The sequence below is a fragment of the Marmota marmota genome, unplaced genomic scaffold, assembly GCF_001458135.2.
Source record: "Marmota marmota marmota unplaced genomic scaffold, marMar, whole genome shotgun sequence".
NCBI lineage: Eukaryota > Metazoa > Chordata > Mammalia > Rodentia > Sciuridae > Marmota > Marmota marmota.
Genome location: NW_026000164.1, coordinates 11,674,793 through 11,694,706, shown reverse-complemented (window position 1 = coordinate 11,694,706; position 19,914 = coordinate 11,674,793). Strand labels below are relative to the sequence as shown.

Genomic DNA, 19,914 nt, shown 5'->3' with positions numbered 1-19,914 from the left:
ATGTCCCTAGCTGGGGTATTATGTTGTACTAACTTATAAATAGAAATTTACAGATCTTAAAATAAGGAAGACTCAGGAACTTCAAAATTGGGATTCAAGATGCCAGGGGATTTGTGTTTCCAGAATGACCAACTGAAAATGTGATTCATGAGAATATTCCTGAACTTAGGTCTATGGTATGTGGAACATACCAAAATAAAGAGGATGTAATGAAGATAACTGACAGTGGTCTTGGTGAAACCTAGAAATAAGAGTCTGTGATTTCTCACTGTTTAGGGAGTAAAATGATACTTAACTTTAGATGTCTCCTTCAGGTTCCTTAAATGTAAATATTCCCAGAGCAGAGAATGTTTTCATAATTTATAAGCACACTAAAATGTATCTAATTCCTTTTGCTTAAGTTTTGTGCTTAATAAACAACATTCTGGTCTGTTAGTGAGATTCCAGAAAAGATCTTCTGACCAAGGAGGAGATGCCCTTGTACCATGTGCCCAGCCTTGCTGGTGTGAGGATTAGCTCTCCACCAAACACCCAGTCTTTTACAAGATTAGTCAGTAGGAAGCAGCCCTTCAGAATTTAATAATCCTAGAATTTCTGAAGTCAAATTTCTAAATCTGCTAAGCCGAGGATTCTTGAGGCCAAAGTGAACATCTAGAAACACCTGTTGATTTCCATGATCTACAAGAAAAAGCGGGAGAGGTAGCACCTGTTCTTCAGAGACCAAGACGCTGACAGGATGGGATGAGATAACTGGCCACGGTGAGGCGGGAAGGCCAGGCCAGGGAAGGCCAGGGAAGGCCAGGGCCACAGGAGGCTGAGGAACGTCCCCACAGCTGACGGAGGAAGAGAGTGGGCTGGGGAGGCGCCCCCTCACGTGGACGTGGCAACATGGGAGACAGAAAAAAGAGGGAGGGCACACCCTGGTGTTCGCAGCCCCTCAACCAGCTGCCAGAAGAGCTCCAACACCCCCGTGTCCAGGTGGCCGAGTGTCTTCCTGGGAACTTAGCAGAATAGAGCCAGAGCTACCTGGAAACTCACTCAGCTCTCAGACCGGTCCTGAGTTAGGATGGTGCCCCAGGGGAGGCTGGAGGACCTATCAGAGGACATAGAGACCGCGTCCCCAGGCTGGGGACAGGGGAGGAAGGGGCCTCCCATCCTGGAGGGAGAACACAGAAGCCCTCAGAGAACCACAGGGTCAGTGAGACTTCGGCCAACTGGAGAGCCTGGCCTAGGAGAGCGGAGGAGGATGTCTCCTCCAGGGCTCTCTCCTTCTGTGGCTGGGGCAGAGAGGGCTCTCGGAGGCTGTGGCCAGCATCAGGTACACGCCATCTACTCCTCCACGAGCTGAGCCGACCAGGGCTGGGAGTCCTCCGCCAGTTCTCACAAGGTGGGGCTGCTGGCCCTGAGGTCCTGACCCCGCCAGCCAAAGCCCTTCATTCTTCTTTAGTTGGACAGAAGCGATGGCTCCATCCCCACTCTCAGCGGGAATCCATTTCCCTTTTCCGCCCTGGCTCAAGCTACATGGCTCACACAGGACCCCCACTGGGTTCTTCTGGCCTCTTCCCCCGCTAATATTTTCTATTCTAAGAATTGCTGAATCAAAACAAAAGTTTGGGGGAAGGCATGAGAATATATACCTAAGGGGCAAAAGGGAACACAGGAAAGGGTAAAGGATACACCTGTCCTGTCTTATTTCTTAGCTTTTACACCCACAAAATCCTAAGGTTTACTAGGGGGCGGGGCGGGGAGCTCCCAAGGAAGTGAGGTGGCCCCAGGCCCTGCTTCCGACAGTTACTCCTGCTGTAAAATTCCTCTGTGCAGGCAGCCCTGTGGACTGACTCTAGCCCCGGTCACTTTCCCATGTGCTCACTTCTCGAGCTCTTCCCCCAAACTGTGGTGCGAAGTCTCTGGAGCCCTCTGCCCGGGACTGCAGGAAAGAGCTGATGACCACGGTCAGGTGACAATGGTCAGAGGTCCTGCACATCCGGCCTCTGCTACATCAGCAGTCTGGGTCAGGAAGCTCCCCCAGCCCCTTTGGTCCTGGGCTGCATGAAATGATTCATGGCTACAGGATCATGACCTGGCCATAAACAGAAAACCAACGTGGAACAAGACAGGCCCTTTCTTAGTTGCAGGCTAATGGGGGAAAGTTATTAGAAAAGAGAAAAACTGTTGTTACTGAAGAAGGCCAATTTCCTTTCACTCCCAGGAAATCCTTCCTGCTGCTTTAAGAGACCAGGTGTCCGTGAAGGAGGAGGGGTGCTGCAGGCTCTGGACCTCTGGCAAAGATTGAAACAGCCCTAGCGACCCTGCAGACCCCAGACCTCAGCTCTTATATGTGAGGTAGAGAAAGGGTTTGAGTTTGTGGAAAGAAGAGCCAAGGAAAGGAACTCTCTCTACCCGAGACTTGGCAGCCCCTATGCCACACACTTTCCCTGTGAAACTGGGTGGGTTTGCAGTATATCAGCATCACATTCCTTTTCATTGCCAAATAATATTCCACTGAACAGATTCAGCACATTTTGTTCATCCACTCCTCGGCTGACGAACATGTGGACTGCTGCTGGCTGTCACACATAATGCTGCTATGAACCCTTATACAAGCCTATGTGGGCAATGCCTTCATTCCTCTTGGGTGTAAACCTAGGAGTACCACTGCTGGGTCATGGGGTGCCTCTGTGTTTAGCCTTTTGAGGGATTGCCACCTATTTTCCAAAGTGGCCTCCTCGAGTCCCCAGGAGTCATGCTGCACAGCAGTCCCAGGCAAGCCCACAGAAGGCGATCTCACAGAAACGGCCGCCCTCAGCCCCTCACTAAAATCCCACAGTCTAAACGCAGAGCAGGAGTCGGGTCTGTTTGCTTGGAGGTGCGGAAGCAGGAGAAGCTGTGAGCTGCCCGGTGCCAGCAGCGCGCAGCCTCCCAGCGTCCCGGAGAGCCAGCCGGCACCTGGCGTGGCAGACGGGGCTGGCACGACGTGCGGGTGGCTACATGAAGAGCGCTCTGTGCAAAGCACAGCTGCGGCAGGACGCACACTGGTGCACTCATGGTCCCCTCGTCACGGCCAGGGCCCCGGGGAGGGTCATTTACTGTCCCCGCCGACTGCGCTCCTAGCAGTGCCTACTGAGAAAATGGCAGGGAGAGCTGGGGTGGGAGAGGCCCTGAGAAACCAGGAGCAGCCAGACAGACAGACACCAGAGAGACTCGTGCTCAGGGCCTGTCAGTCCTAGTAGATCCCGGGGTGAGGGTAAGACTGCGCACACATGGCCTGGTGCCCAGGGAAGAGGCCAGCTCCCCACCAATGCCACTAGTGATTCAGCGCTGAGCATGTGTCCCCTCCAAGCTGGCGGTAAACAAATGCCCAGGCTTTGTGTTCGGGCACCAGTCTAAATTCCTAAGCAGAAGTACAAATTCCAAAGCTGGACAAGCAGGCTTTGAGCCTGGGGCCCTGCCACAAGGAGAGGTAAGAAGACTTCTTCAGGAAGAGAGAGCAGGAAGCCCCGGGATGCGGGCTTTGTGGGGGCCCATCCTGGAAATGCTCTGTGCCTCAGCCACTGGGCTGCGCTGGGGCCCTCTGTCATTCCTGTGCCCTGCACTGCCCTGTTGTCCTGCCGGGTTCCACTTGTCCTTCAACTACCCCCTCAGGGCAAACCTTGTGCAGGCCTGGCATTGTTTTGATTTTTATAGGAATTGTATTCTAAAGGCAAAATGCTACCTATTTAATACGGAATCCTCAGGCACTTTCACCTGTGGGGGTGAGGGGGAAGGCAGGTAGCCTGTGATCCTGAGCAGGCTGCACTGCACACAGCTGCCCACCTGACCAGCTAATCCCCCGCTCTGGCCTGTCTGCCTGCTTTCCCTCTGATCCCATGAATATTAGCAGTTCAGTATCGCTCTGAATTTCCATAGGTGATTACTCCTGTCTCATGTGCATTCATTCTTTCGGTCACTATTCAATAAATACCCACTACGATCATCATTATTAGTTTCTTGGTGTTTCTAGAATATGCTCAGCTTTTTAACATCATAGATAACTGAACTGGGACCCTGGTGTAATTAAATTTAAAAAAAAATCAGAAGAAACAAACATAAGAATGCAAGCTTGGTCTTTGTATACGCTCTCTCATTGCATCCTCACTGCAACCCTGGGAGATGGTCCTCTTCACCATCAAGGTGTGGAAGAAAGACTCAGAGAGACTTGCAGGGTTAGCTGCCCGAGGTCACAAGGAGCACAATGACACAACTGGATTCAAATGCATGTCACTGTGACTCTAGAGCCAGTGCTGTGGGTTTTTTTTTTTTTTTTCATTAACAATGTAAATAAGAAGCATTTAAAAAAAAATCACAAACCTTTATTCAAGCATAATATTATAACTGGAATGGACAGTGGAATGGGAATTATATAGTTCGGTTTCAAGCCTGGCTTTGTGCTGATTTGAGCACATCACTAAGCTTCTGAACACAGGTCTCCGAGTGCCCTGGGAGGTGCTAATACCCACTGTGGAGAAGAAGAACTGACATCAATCCATCTAAAAAATGCTGGGTTAGCTCAAATTAAGCTGTTCTCTCTCACAGACTCCTCAGAGCCTCTCTAGAAGAGTGCACACTGTCAGTCCTCAAGAGGACCCTACAATATGCTGTGTGGCCCAAATTTATTGACCAAAGGAAAACTTCTTTTCCACACCAAGTATTTAATACTTTTATCAGGATAGGAGTTTGGAAAAATAATGGATTGGATATTCCTCAAGGAATCTTCTAGCTCCAACACACAGTGATCCAAATAAACAGAAACTTTCTGAGGGAAGAATACACTTCTTTATAAAGTCAAGAAAGTGGAGCAGGCAGAGGCAGGTCAGAATGTTCTGAGAAGCCAAAGGAGTCCCGTGGCCTCCGCAGCAGTTGTCCCTGTCCAGGCGGTGCACATCTACAGGTGCCTTCTGCCCCTTAAAACTAAGTAAGCACCATTCAAATGCAGTTGGGCTGGCTTTGTCCTCCAAGGCAAATATCCTGGGCACTAAGAGATTTAAGCTGTCTTGTCTGGCTGAAGAGGAGTCAGTACCATCTGCCCATGACCCATCAAACCCTCGTCACAGCAAGGCCAGGTCTTTGGGGCAGGCTGTGGCTCAGCAGCTTCTCAGATTGGCAGAGATGCTCTCCAGAGGACAGTACAGATGGGACCCCTTCCCCTGGAGGGCTCACAGAGGTTCTGAGAGGTTCAGAGAAGGGCAGGAGTCCCAGTGGGCCTGGCAACACGGTTGGCTCTGAAGGGGCAGGAAGGGAAGGGCTGGGCTCTTCAGGTGGAAAGAAGGACAAAGGGCTGTGGGCACAAATCCAAAGGGGCAGCAAAGCAGACAGCATGTCCTGGGCCACAGAGTTCAGTTCTCAGAATGATACCCTGGTCTTTAAGCAGTCTCCAGGGTTCCCCATAAAACTCCCTTCTCTTTCAAATAGACACATAATTTTCCTTGGGACATTTTTGTGTCTGACATACAAGTGCCAGACAACTCCAGTAAGATATGCTACTCATCTTGGCAGTGACACTGTGGAAAGAAGCCAAAGTCCTCAAACGTACCTCCTTGTAGTCCCCAGCCCCAGAATCTAGGTGCCCACAGGATGGAGAACCCTGGCAAGAAAACCCACAGCAAGAAAGCTCATTACCCCTAAGTCCTCCATCTAGAAGAAACCAAGATATAGTAGTCCCGGACTCCCAAGCATTCAGCCAGAAGTCATCTAGACCCTAGCTATCATCTGCTGCTGCAAATTCCAGGTTTGGGCTCCAGGATCAGATTGGCTTAAGGATTCTGTGCTAAGAAGAGCTCTGGATAAAACATAAGGGGAGGTGTTCAGGCTTCAGATACTGGGGATTCAGTATCTGGGAAATCACTTCTAGAGGTCACCTAAAAGATTATAGACTTTTATGACATTGACTGCATGCCTATTGTAAAAGCCACACACAGTATCCAGGATACATAAAGAACTGTTAAAATTCAACAACAATAAGACAAATAGCCAATTTTTTTAAATGAGAAAAAAAAAACACAAATATACATTTCTACAAAGAAGACATAAATATGGTCACTAAACACATGCTCAAAATCAGTAGGGAAATGCAAATCAAACACAATGAGATACTAACAAACTGAAAACACATCTACACAGAAATGTGTACACAAATGTTCACAATAACATTATTTACAATAGCCCCAAAGTGGAAATGACCCAACTGTCCACCAAGTGATTAATAAATAAACAAAATGCGGCATAGCCATACACCAAAATATTTGGCAATAAAAAGCAATTAAGTACTGATATATGTTACAATATGAATGAAACTGGAAAATATCATGTTAAGCAAAAGAAGCCAGACACAAAGGTCTGTACGATTGTATGATTCCATTTGCATGAAATGTCCAGGACAGGCAAATCCACAGAGACAGAAAGTAGATTAGTGGTCACAGGGACTCTGGGAAGTGGATGGGAAGTAGCTGATAATGGGGATGAGATTTTATTTCTTTTCTTTTTTCCTTTTTTTTTTGGAGGGGTGAAGAAATATTCTGAAGCTAGATAGTGGTGATTTTGTGAATAGACAAAAATAAAAAAAAAACAGAAGTATACATTTCAAAAGTATGAACTTTATGTTATATGAATTAGATCTCAAAAAAGCTATTTAGAATATGGGTGTGAAAGTACAGTAGTCCTTCCTTATTTGTTATTTTTTTTGCCATAGTTTCAATTATCTGTGGTGTACCAACATCTGAAAATATTAAATGGAAAATTCCAGAAATAAACAATTCATAAGTTTTAAATTGCATGCTATTTTGAATAGCATGATATCCTCAAGCCGTCCTGTTCTTTCCCTTTGCTCAGTGTATCCACATTGTATATAATACCTGCACATTAGTCACACGCTAGCCATCTCAGTTATCATAACTATGATGGTATCACAGTGCTTGTGTTTACATAGCCCTTCAGTAGGAGCTTAACATCATATCACGATGCCTCTGTCATCACCCCACTTCATCATAACCTGTGGGCATGCTATCAACCCAGGAAGAAGGAAAAGAACACTAGAATAAGATATTTTAAGAGAGAGGGGAGAAACCACATGCACATAACTTTTTTTACAGTATATTATTATAACTGTCCTACTTATTAACAGTTATTGTTGTTAATCTCTTAACGTGCCTATTATAAATTAAACCTTTTCATAGGTATGTATGTATAGGAAAACCCAATTACATGTAGTGTTTGGTACTGTATGCAACTTCAGGCATGCACTGGGGGTCCTGGAACAGATCCCTGTGGGTAAGGGGAAATGACTACAGGTGCCTGATATACAGTCATCTCAAAGAACACGAAATGCATGTCATCCCTCCTTCCCAGGTGAGGACACTAACTGCCAAGGGTGGTGCTAGAGCCACGGGACAGACAGATGGAAGGACTAACAGACAAGAGAGTGGATTTAAACTAGGTTTGCTGGATCCCAAGGTCACATTCGTTCCCCACACCACACTGCCTCCTGCCAAGATAATAAGCTGGCCAGCAACTGTGGAATAGTCCCCCTGGAAAAAAGATCACTCCTGGGACGAAGGATGGCTGACCAACATACAAGTCTAGAGTTGAAGGTCACATCAAAGGGCGTCCCGCCAAAACCCTTCATTTACGGGATGAATAAGCAAGGGCTTCAAGGCACCGGACTGGCCAGCACAACCAAAGCAGTAAGCCTGAGGCACACACACCCCTCATCTCACAGAAGACACACAGGGACTCTTCTCTGCAGTTAATCAGCAGTCCAAAGCAGAAGGACCTCACCAGCTGGGGCTTCCAGGCCAGTGCCATCACCAACCTCCAAACACGCCAGGTGTGTCTCCAGGGCCCGCTGAAAGATCACTCAGACTGGCGATAGCTCAGTCTTCTGCAGTTACCCTGAAATTCCTCTTCCAACCCCAGGAGTGCTCTGAAAAGTCCCACCAGGGTGCAACTGTTCCAAGGAGCCCTCTGAGCCTTTGAACTACTTAGCAGGGACAGGGAGTTCTGGATTCAGCATTCAAGAGTGAGCATAAAGGCCAGAGACTGAGGAAGACCCCCCCCACCCCCCGCTACAGCCTAAGTGACACAATGGGGAGACATTTGAGGAAAGGAAAGCAAAGCTGAAGTCAATGACTTCACACTGGAAAGCAGGGGCCTTTTTATTGCCTGCTTCAATTCTCCATGGGGATGTCCTGTCCCTAACTTAAAGTGTCCCAAATTGAGCTCCATGCCCCAGCGTCCATCCCACATACCTCTCCTCCTGTTGCTTCCCTTTCTGCTACTACTCCCACCCCCACTCCCCAAGGACCAGAGCTGAGTGCCTTGGCTCAACTTTCACGCTGGTCCCCCTCGCCCCCGACTTCCAGGCAGTGTCCAAGGCCTCTGGCTCTGAATCGTCATTCCCTTGATGGCTGGAACCTGTTGTTTTGTGGCCACTGCAAGTGTTTCCGAGTATATGTACAGGACTCGAGAGGTAAGCCTTTCCCCACAACTATTTAAACCTAGAAAAAGAGAAGCCGAGATGGATGACCTTGTGCAAACAGGTGACAGAACATATGAAGGTAAAGCTGGAACCCAGGAGAGTGGAGCAGATGGGGTTGGAACTGCTTGTTGCGTGTATCCTGCTGGAACAGAAAGGCTCACTGAGTCATGGGGGCTGCTGCCTGCGGCTGCACGTTACTCATTATTTCCAGGTAGTCCCTCTGAACTCTCCATCTGCTGATGCTACTACAGTCACACTACTACTTCAAGTGAAAAAAACCTGTGACCTGTACCTTGTTCCAGTTATTCCAGACTGGGCACCCACTGCCCTCCAATCCTGCCCTGCACACCCCTGTTTGGAGCTTTGTGCTTCTCTAAAGGTACAAATACACAACGGTGCTCATTCTATACACCCAGCAGCATTTGATACTTTTGCTGCTTTGTTTAATCTTGTCTGCAACGATTTGATAGATTCTTGGAGAGGAGCATGTGCTTCAGTGGGTTAATATATGTACATTATTAAGCTTGGAACTGAGCTTGGCACACTGTCAACACAATCCAGATGAGCATTAGCTACCATCAGCCCCTATGGCTTACTGATGTCCCCCAAGTCCCTGACACAATGCCACACACCCGGTACAAGCCCCTGCATCTGCTCAAGTGGACAACAGGTTTCCTGCAGCCTCAACCTCTTTTTTTAAAAAACTAAAACTCTGCCTTCCCAGGCCAAGGTCCTCTCTCAGCATCCCTTCCACGCTACCCACTCCGCTCTTTGGAGTCCAGTCTGCCGGAGGGAGGCAGGGCCCAGGGGGAGGCTGACACCCGTCAGCTCTGCATGATACCCTTGCTTGTCTCAAGCTTCACAGAAATTACAAGACTTGATGAGCTACTTGCTCTTGTCTGAAATTGGAATGATAACTAAGGAGAGTTGGAAAAAGAAGCGATTTTTAAATCTTACCAGGCACTGAGCCAAGCCAGTGGTGATATAATGACAATACTCATTTGTCCAGGACCGGCCAGAACAGTCACAAGGACTCATTCTTTTTCAGTGTGAAACTGCATCTAATGATACCCAGTTGGGGTTCCATTTTAGATTCTGAAATATCTCCGGAGCACTCTCCCCCAACAGCACCTTCTGGTGTGTCCAAAGGTGTGGGGCAGTGGTGAGCAAGGCTGTGGGGGCTGGGCTCCAGGCACCGCAAGAGACCACTCTGGCCTCAGAGACCCCAGGGAGCCTCCCAAGCTTTGGAGAGGATAGCCTGAATCCGGACATCTCTGCCTCCCCGACGCGGGGACTGGGGAGCCCCTCAGTGTATCAGGGGCCAGCACATAAAACCCAAAAAGAAACTTCTCTGTCCACCTACACCCACAAACCTGGCTTCCTCACCCCCAGTACGCTAATTTCCCTTGTCTCCAGAGAGTATGAAACCAGCCTAAGACAACTTGGGCTTGGAGAAGGAATACCAAACAAAGCTTTCAGTCAAGCATCTCTGTAATAAAGGTTCAGAAAAGTCTGCTGTGTTACTTCGTTTTTACTGCCACCAGAACCCCTGTAGCCGAGGATGAGCCCACGCATGGGGCACTACTGATACCAGGTGACCCACTGGCCCAACCTTCCCAAGAGCTCCTGAGGACCCAGGCACCCTCAGTGTTCTCCATGGCCCACCCCACGGCTGTGGATCCACACCCTCCCAGATAGCAGGGGTCAGCCACAGTGCTATTTAAATTTAAATTAATTAAAACAAAATAAAACCTTGAGATCCCTGACCCCACTGGCAACATTTCAATGCTTAAGAGTCTCATGGGTCAGGGGCCACTTCATCACGGGCACGGGTCCCAGGCAAGAACATCACCACCAAAAGCTCTGTGAGTTGCTATAGATGGTGACATTTAAACTTATAGGTGACCAGTTTTAAAAAAGCTGTCACCATGTGGCCTTGAAGAAAATACATTTCCAATCCTAATGGACAAAAATTGTTTCCCTCAAAATCCTGCTGAGGTTCAAGCCACTTGTCAACGCCCTTCATAGGTACACTCTTCCATTCATTCTTCAAAAGCCGGTCTTCCCGACTGGGTCCAGCTCGTCTTTCTACTTCCTGAACCCTCAGCCCTGCACCTGAATGCCCACAATCCAGAGGAAACTTTAATCAGGAACCCCTTCTCTTCTGGGGCTTGTAAGTCACCACTTCTCCATGTCCGGGTGCTGGTGTGCTGGGGCCGCACAATGCCATACACTGCGCAGCTTAAACCACAGAAGCCTGCTGTCCGGCAGACCTGGGCCACAAGTGCCAGCAGAGGCACCGGCAGGTTGGTTCCTTCGGAGGCTGTGGGGGAGAACCTGTTCCTGCCTCTCTCCATTTCTGGCGGTTGCTGGTGACCTGTGGCATGCTTTGGCTTGGGGACTACTGCCCCATCTCTGCCTTCATGCTCATGGGCCGTTCTTCCTGTGCCATTTCCCCTTCTTATGAGGACACCAGACACATTGGGCTAGGGCCCACCCTAGTTCAGTGTGACTTCATCTTAACTTCCTTGCATCCCCAACAACCCTGTTTCCAAATAAGGTCACAACCTGAAGTACAGGGAGCCAGGACTTCAACATGGGAGCTGGGGGAGGGGGTACGACTTTCAAAGCCTCAGAGGAAAAGCACTCCCCCTGGCACACCATCTGCCTTTCATTGTCCCATTAATATGAAAAGATCTGTAAGAAGTACTGGCTACTCAGCTTTGTGGGAGCAGGTGGTGACCCCAGGCAGGAGCTTATACTGCATAAGGCTATTTCCATTACACATCGAGTGAACTCAAGCCTATTATACTGGATTTAACAAGGTCCATATACAAAAACAAAAACAGAAAGCTGAATGTGGATGGGAAGGAGAACTGTCACAGTCACAAGAACAGGGCTGCCAAGTTCCTTCGTGATCAAACAGAACGGCCTCATGAGACAAGAGACGGCCTCACCAGACAGGGACAGGGACGTGCTCCAGGCAGGCAGGGCAAACAGGTGAGAAAATCCCCCCAGACCCAGACTCCTTAACATGGTGTTCGATTGTCACCAGCACCATGCAAATCATCGCCTGAGCTCAGCAAATGAGATCCTGAAGAACAGACAAACACCTCCAGCACAGGGGCCCCCGAGACACAGAAAGACCTCCCGGTGGCCATGGTTATAATCGCTAGCATTCACTGGGTGCTGCTGCCATATTCACAACAGCTTGCAATGGGTCTGAGGAGAGGAGTCCCAACAGAGCTCCTTCCCTCCCCTCCCCACCTCCACTGCTGCTCTGGTACTGTCCACACTGCATGACTGTCCACACTGTACTGACACTAGTCACTTCTAACATCCCCACAAGGGCAGAAGAAAGAACACCTCTGTGGGGACAAAGCATTATTTCATTTGACGTTTCCCCAAACCCTCTTCCACGGCCTCTTTCCACATTCCTTGTAGCTGGAGGCCTCTCCCTGCCCACTCCCCTTGCCCTGCCTGGCCGGTTTCTGTCTCCCTGCTCCTTCTCACCCTAACCTGTGAGACAACAGTACGGAACCCAACAGTCTGGCTCTCGACTTTGGCACTCTTTTTAAGTACTTGGCCTTCATAGAGATGGACTGTGGTTGTCTTGTTTATGGCCCATGATTTTAACAGACTTTGTCCCTCAGAGTAGTTAAATAAAGATGGATATTAGCACAGTTTTCCACCCAATTATCCTATTTTCAAAAATAGAACTCTCCTCTGTGAGTGTTTCAAATAGCGGCCTTAATCTTTACAGATGTCAACCTTACCAGGTCGACTCCTGAAGCCTCAATCATGAGCAAGCTCAACAGCATGGTGGGCAACGGAGCGTCATGTCAAACCATCTTCCTGTTCGTGTGTACACAGGTACATGGGTACACACAATATTGCAGATGGAAGTGCCCATTCACCCACACTCACTCATACACAGACATGAGGTCATGGAGACTATGACAGACACATAGACCAGCAATTCCACAGGGTCCTAATGTTGCACTGAACCCCACCAGAAAAAGACTGAGGACAAGGACTTAAGACCTGTCATTTTGGTCTTCTGGAGAATTGCATTTGCTGAGCTGCATCTTGATGTTTGGCCTTGAACTTCTAACGAGGACGCTGTGGGGAAGAACTATAAGAGTCTAGCTTTTCATCTGCTGTGGAGACCCTGGACACCCTATTCACTGTACCACTCAGCACTTCCTAGATTAAAGTCTATGTGCAAAATTTAGGTGAAAAGAACTAAAAGAATCTTTGCTTTTCTTAAAGACCCGGCATGTCTTCCTTTTGACAGTTGTGGTACTGCAGTGACCACATTTGCCTTGTTTTTTATGCTATGAAATTCAGAGGCAAGGCAAGGCTAAGTATCAATGTCGGGGCCTTCTCATGCATGTCTGTGATTCTTTTCCCTCCTGACTTTGAACTTCTATATTCATTTGTATCTATTCTGACCCCGTTCCTAAATTCCGTTCTTGTATCATATTGTTTATTAGAGCACAATTCCGTTCTTGTATCATATTGTTTATTAGAGCACATGTATCTATACTGTGAAACAAATAAAAATCTGCAGAACAAGGTGAGGTATAAATAATTAGTTGAATAGAACTCAATTAAAATAATTACCACAGTGAGCATAGCCAAATTTAGGGCATGCTAGAGCTAAACAGTACACAGAGTAAAGCGTTCAAAAATTAGCACATCGAGGAGGCAGACACCAAGCTGCCTTCCCAGCAGCCATTCCCTCTCCCTTTGGCAGACTCCTGACTTGGTTCTGATGTCACTCTCCCCAGTCCTCTCATCTAGAGGGACAGATCCAGGCTGCGCATGTCACCTGGCTCTGGCCAGAAGAAGGGAAAGAGAACAGGGGCCCTTACTGAGGGACGGCTTGTCTGGCTGCATGGACAGAGGGTGGTAAGGAAGTGCAGGTCTCTGCTGGGCCAGCTGCGCACACTGATCCACAGCATCACCAGGTGCCGGCACAGAACATGCACTGAGAGATGAAGGAGGGGTGGTGCAGGGCCAGGAGGAGGGTGCTGTGAGGACCATGCTGAGCAGGCGCCTGCCAGGAGAAGCAGCTTTCCAGACTCCCTGGAATGCCAGGAGCCGGGCCTGGAAGGTTCATCTCTGATAAACACCCCTAGTGAACAGCGCTGGTTCTATCAAAAGAGGCCAGAGGAGAGGGAGGAAGGGTGGGAGCAAGGGAGGTGGTGAGGGAGGAAGAGAGAGGCTTCCTGCCCCTGGCTTTGTAGGCCTGGGGAAAGTTACTACATCAACCCTGTCCAGCCGCCCAAATCCTCGCCTTTTCTAACTGGCTGTTCTGTGCCAGACCTAGGAAGTACCCACCCCACACATCCACTTTCTCTGGCTAGACAGGGGCTGAAGACCAAGCTGCCTGCTGCGTCTCCCTGCTGCCGCTCTGCCCTGGGCGCTGGGTGTCACTCTCCTGCAACCTAGAGGGCCCGTCCTCAGATGCCTGGAACTTGATGCGCAGAGCCCTCCCACTCTCCCCCACCCCACAGTGGAGATGAGACAGTGCTCAGTTACATCCACGTCACCCGCCCAGGCTCTGCGCATGCCCCGCCCGCCGGCCACGCCTACCTCACCTCCGCTCAGTGCTCAGGTGTCTGCACCCTCCACACCCATCTCTCCTCGGGCACGGCGCTGTGTCCTCCTCCCTTCCGCACAGCTGAAGCTCGGGACACTCCTGAAACACCCCCGGCTAGCTCCTGGGGCGAAGACCACCCGGCTGTCCTCTCAGTGCTTGCATCTTCGGGCCTCTCCTCTTTTGAGGCAGGGTTCTCCAGAGCCGACTTCTATAAAGCAAATCTTATTTCTGACCAACCCAGATTTTGTGGGCAATGTTTCCTCACAGCAGGAAAAAAAAAAACAAAAAAACAAAAACAATAATCTATGCCCCAAAACATGGAGGAGCAGTCGCACCGCCTGCCGCCAAGGGAGGGGCTTTCCTTCAATGGACTTGCCAAGTTCAAAAGTCCTCAACTTCCCATGTTAGTCCAGGCCACTGCTACAGGCTGCACTCCTCACATCAGATTTCACCCAAGGGGACTGGGCAACAGACAAGGCAGACAAAAGCACAAGTTGTCTCGGCTATCAACTCCAAGAGCACGTCCCACCAGAGGGCACTCTCTCTCTAGCTGGGAGGGCACAGGTGTGCACCTGTCCCAGGGCCCTTCGGAGCCTCTTTAAGCAATTCTGGAGGGCACGGTGTTTTCTACCCTGGTCTCGGCTGAAGCATCTTGCTTTACAAGCAGTGGCCTCCAACGTGGCTCTGAGATCGACTTGTGAATGCGACATGCGGGAAGCTGCTGCCTCAGTGGAGCAGAGGGCAGCAGAGGTACCAGAAAAACCCTGGAAAAGCCTCTGGGTAAGGCTGAATGGCAGGTGATAAAACCAGGTTCTAAAGGAGCTCAGCAGGAGGGGCTGGCTCCTCAGCTGAATGGAGCAACCACAGGAGACTCCCTCCCTGTTGTGCGGTCCTGAGACTAGCACCAACTCTAAGATGACCAACACCATGGCACACACAGGAAGCTGGGCACGGAAGAGGACAAGGCGGGAACAGTGATGTAGCAAGACACCCAAAATCTTGAGTGATAAAGCAGATTCTGACTTGGGACCATATAGACAGAACACCTTTCAGTTTGGTATGTGCATTTTTCCAGTTAGATACAATAAGCTTTGTGCATCATAGTAGCCCACTTTCTTTTTAAGGGGGAAAAAAAAGGATTGAGCCAGGTGAAGTGGCACACATCTGTTATTCCAGCAACTCGGGAGGCTGAGGTAGGAGGATCGTGAGTTCAAAGCCATCCTCAGCAACAGCAAGGTGCTAAGCAACTGAGTGAGACTCTATCTCTAAATAAAATGCAAAATAGGGCTGGGGATGTGGCTCAGTGGAGTGCACCTGAGTTCAATCCCTGGTACCAAAAAAAGGGGGGGGGGGGGTGAGTTCAATAGGGAATATGCAAAAGTGGCTGACATACCCCTAAAGATTCTTAGCACTTCTGAAAGTGAGCACTTTGCGGGGCGGAAGATAGGACACTCATGCATACATGCAGGCACACACATGCACTCCCATAGGCACATGGCTACCCGCCCTAATCTAACACAGCACAAGCAGTTAAAAAGGCGAACCTGTCCCTTTAATTATGCCGATTGCGAGATGGGGAAGGCGCCAGTGGAGAAGGCAGTTAAAGCAGATTGCCCCATTTAGGGAGATAGGATTCTTGGAAACGAGGACTGGCACTCCTCCTAGACTAAAGGTTGCAATGAATAACCAGAGAGCAGGAGGGCGGCAGCCAGGCCTGCTGGCTTCCACCTGACTTCAAAGGCAGGCGCCACGCAGGAGCCAGACCTGGAAACACAGAGGGATCAGGAGAAGCTGAAGGCCCCAGGCTGCTCTCTGCTCCAATTCAGGAGAGTCCTGTTTACCTCTGAGTCCATTTTTGCCCAAGCAACAGCCTTAGGTTTGGGGGGGTACTAAAACATGGCTAAACCGTCAGCCTAGATATCGTCCGTCAGGCCCTCGCCCTTTCACTTCAGACCATGCCGGGAAGGTCTGAAGAATGCTATGGTCTTCAGGAATGCTAATCATTTTATCCAAGTCTCCTAGGATGGAAGGAGCCTTGATGGTAGACACTCAATAAATGTCATCTAGCTTTGAGTCAGGGAGCTGCCCAACTCCAGCTTCATTCTGTGGCAGTAGAGAACAGAACGGGGCGTGCCAAGACTGTTTTGGGGAGGCCATAAGGAAAAGAGCTAGAACTGCCCACTTGAGACACAGTCTCTCATTTCAGGACTGAAACCACCAGTGGGGAGAGGGCTGTGCGTAGAGCAGGAAAACTGGTGCCCACGGAGGCCAGGCTGGAGCGGAGACATGTGCAGATACACACGCACAGGGCGCCGAGCATGCAAGCGCAAGAGGGTGCATGTTAACCAAATCCACAGCTGTTCCTCTTACAAAAGCCACTTAAAAGGGCTGGGATGCAGCTCAAGTAGAGCACTGCCTAGCAGGTGTAAGGCCCTAGGTTTGATCCAAGGCCTGGCAAAGAAAAAAAAATCATCTCGAAGTTTCTAAAAATTAAGTAACAATTGGCTTATAAAACAAACAAACTGCCAAGGCCCTGGGACATCATGTGTTCTTTACATAAACCGTAGAGGACTCAGTAAGAAATGCTCTTTGCCACATGGCACAAAGAGAGAGAGTGGCGGAATCCCAACCAGAAGGGCGCCCGATTCTTCCACTACACTGAAGAGGAGACAGTTGACTTGGCTTCTTGACCTATCAATGGACAAGTCTGATTCTTTGACCATGGCATGGGTGATGCACATGAATGATACCATGGACACCTCCATAAATACTGCAAAAGCAATGTATGTCAGGTGATCTTTCAGTTCAGAGAGACGGCTAACCCTGGGGACAATACTCTTATTTCCGGCATAGGGGACACACATTCTAATCAGTGTGACTCAGCCGGGGTTGAACCCACTCTCCTTGTCCATGGCTCACTCAGGCACTGGCATGTGACACCACCCTGGCCCCAAAGTTGAGAAGGGAGGTCTGCAGGAATCTTCTAGCAAAGGTTTTCTTGCTCTTAAAAACAGCCAACTAGAAAGAGATGCTCTCCTTTTCCCTTGGACACCGTTGAGTGTGGATGTAACATCTGAAACCGTGGGACTGTATTCCTGACATGCCTTGGATGGTAAACCAAACAACGAAAGAACCTTGGTTTTTATAACTAACCCCAGAGTCCATACAACAACCTCACAAAAGATTTGGAACTCAGCCCTTGTTAAACTTAGGACTTCTTAAACTATATAAGCTGATCAAGCTCATTCAAAACTCCTTATTTCCAACCCCAGAACAACATCTTCACTTAATTTCTCACTTCCCTCTTATGTATGTTACCAAGTAGTCCCCAGTTTCAATAGAATATTGGGCTTAAAAAAAAATGCTCTCAAAAAGATAATGAGACTCTTAGACATATGTGCCAGCAACTCTCATTCATTTTAATATAAGAAAGAGTAATGTTGATTATCACAAACCATATATCATACAAAATTGCTTTTACCAGGCTGTCAGATGTAACACGTGACTTTCCAGGGAGGGTGGGATGACACCCTTTAATTATGTTTTGCCTAGAGAAAAACAAAAATTAATTTATATGTGCTAAAACACATTTTAACTTTAAAAACCAGAGGTTGCTTAGAAACACAATAAATCCAGTCATTGGTTCAGAGAGAATTTATTGAATCCTAAATATTGGCCAAGCACTATGGTAGGCACTGAGGACTTAGAATTGAAAGGCAGCTCCTTGCCCCAAGAAGCCTCACAAGTGGGAGGCAAAAGAGAGCTGATACAAAGGAAAATCAGCAAATGAAAGCCACACATGGGGAGGGACCCTGTCATACTAATGGGGATGACCATCCTCAAAAGTCAGACAGGTGCTACGACATGGGCAACCCCAACATTATGCCAAGTTCAAGAAGCCAGTTGCAAAAGACCACATATTCTGATTCCATTTATAGGAAAGTAGACTGGTGGTTTCCAGGCAGTAGGGGAGGATGGAAATGGCAATGACTATTAATGGGTACAGATGTATAGGGGTTTCATTTGGGGTTGATAAGAATGTTGTAAAATTATATAGTAGTAATGTCTGCAAAATTCTGTGCACATCCTAAAAACTTTATACTTTATATACTTTATACTTTAAATAGGTGATCTGTGTGAATACCTCAATAAAAGCTGTCAAAAACACGTGGAAATCAGCCCTTTCCTATATGCAAACAACCATTAGAAGATAATGACAAAAGACATCATTTATGAGAATTAACTTAAGAAAGGTACCAAACCTACATACAGAAAACTTATAAAAACTATTGAAGTGTACAAAACGTGAATGAAAAGCATGATGTCAGGAAGACTCAGCCTTATCAAGATGTTGATTGACCCTAGAAATTGACAAATTTAACGCGATCCCAGGGGAAATACCAACAGGTCTTTTTCTGGAATCCAGACATGTTGATTCTAAAGTTTATATGGAAAAACAAACCTGGAGAACAGCCCAGAAAACTCTCAAGAGAAAGGGCAATGAGGAAGAACTAATGCTTTCAGATATTAAAAAAACGATATAAGCTTCAATAATTAACAACAGACCAACCAGGGGACAGAGTTTAGAAGTAGATCTCCCAACCTACAGCAACTTGGTATATGATATAGTAAACATTATGATAGTGTAGGGAAAATACATATTTAACAAATGGTGTTGAGACAAGGAAAAATGTAAAGATATACCCAAACCTCAGAACATACCCTCATAAGAAAATCAAATCAACCAACACATAAATGGGGAAAAAATTAAGTTATAAAAGTATCCAAAGGAACTTGAAACATGAGATACGAAAAGTCTTTCTAACTCTGACTCAAAAATACAGAAGTCATTAAAACAAACAACAACAACACAAAAAGATGAATTTGATTACATAAGATTAAAACATTTTTGAGGGACAAAATACAAGTGAATCAAAACATAATTACAAACTGGAAAATTTCTTTTTGCAATTCATATAAAAATAATATGTAAAGAGCTCTTAGAAATGAAGAAAAAGACAACATCATAGTGGGGAAATGCGTAAGGTTCAAAACACAGTTCACGTAGAAAATACATAAATGGAATTTAAATAAATGAAAAGATATTCAGCCTGACCTATAATAAAAGAAATGTAGGGCTGGGGATGTGGCTCAAGCGGTAGCGCGCTCGCCTGGCATGCGTGCGGCCCGGGTTCGATCCTCAGCACCGCCGAAAACTAAAAACTAAATATTAAAATTCTCTCTCTATCGCTCTCTCCTCTCTATCTTTAAAAAAAAAAAAAAAAGAAATGTAAATTGAAACTATAATGGAATACTATTCTTACCTACCAGCAAAAATCTGAATGTTTGACAACAAATTGTGTGGGCAATGTCCTAGGGAAATAGGTACTTTCATATAATGCTTATATGAGTAAAATATGGTTCAAATCTCTCAGAGGGAATTTAGTCAATATCCTTTTCAAATGAAAGATGTACTTATCCTTTGACCATGCAATCCCACTTCCCGTGTTCCATCCCACAAATGTACCTGCACAAGTCTGAAGTGACACATGTACAAGTCTGCCCTTGCACCTGGTTTGTAAACAGCAGCAGGTTGGACACAATCCAAGATCATGTTGTTGTTCCATAAACCATGTTACATCAACAAAATGGGGTACCTTGTGGCCATAAAAAAAATACACTAAAGATATTTTCTAAGGACTAATATGAAGAGAATTCCAGAATGTATCAAGAGAAAAGAGTGAAGGCACAGAACAATATATGTGCTATGTTACCTTTTGTATAAGAACACACAGAC

At 47.5% G+C, this 19,914-nt stretch overlaps 1 protein-coding gene across 1 annotated transcript in view; it reads right to left on the bottom strand.

The window, feature by feature from the left end:
• The window catches only part of Hipk2 (homeodomain interacting protein kinase 2), a 158,439-nt gene extending 138,770 nt beyond the window's left edge, over positions 1-19,669 (bottom strand). Inside the window, exon 1 of the mRNA XM_015493889.2 lies at positions 19,645-19,669. The gene's annotated coding sequence lies outside the window, so the exon portion shown is untranslated. The remainder of the gene's footprint in view (positions 1-19,644) is intronic.
• Positions 19,670-19,914: the final 245 nt, after the last annotated feature.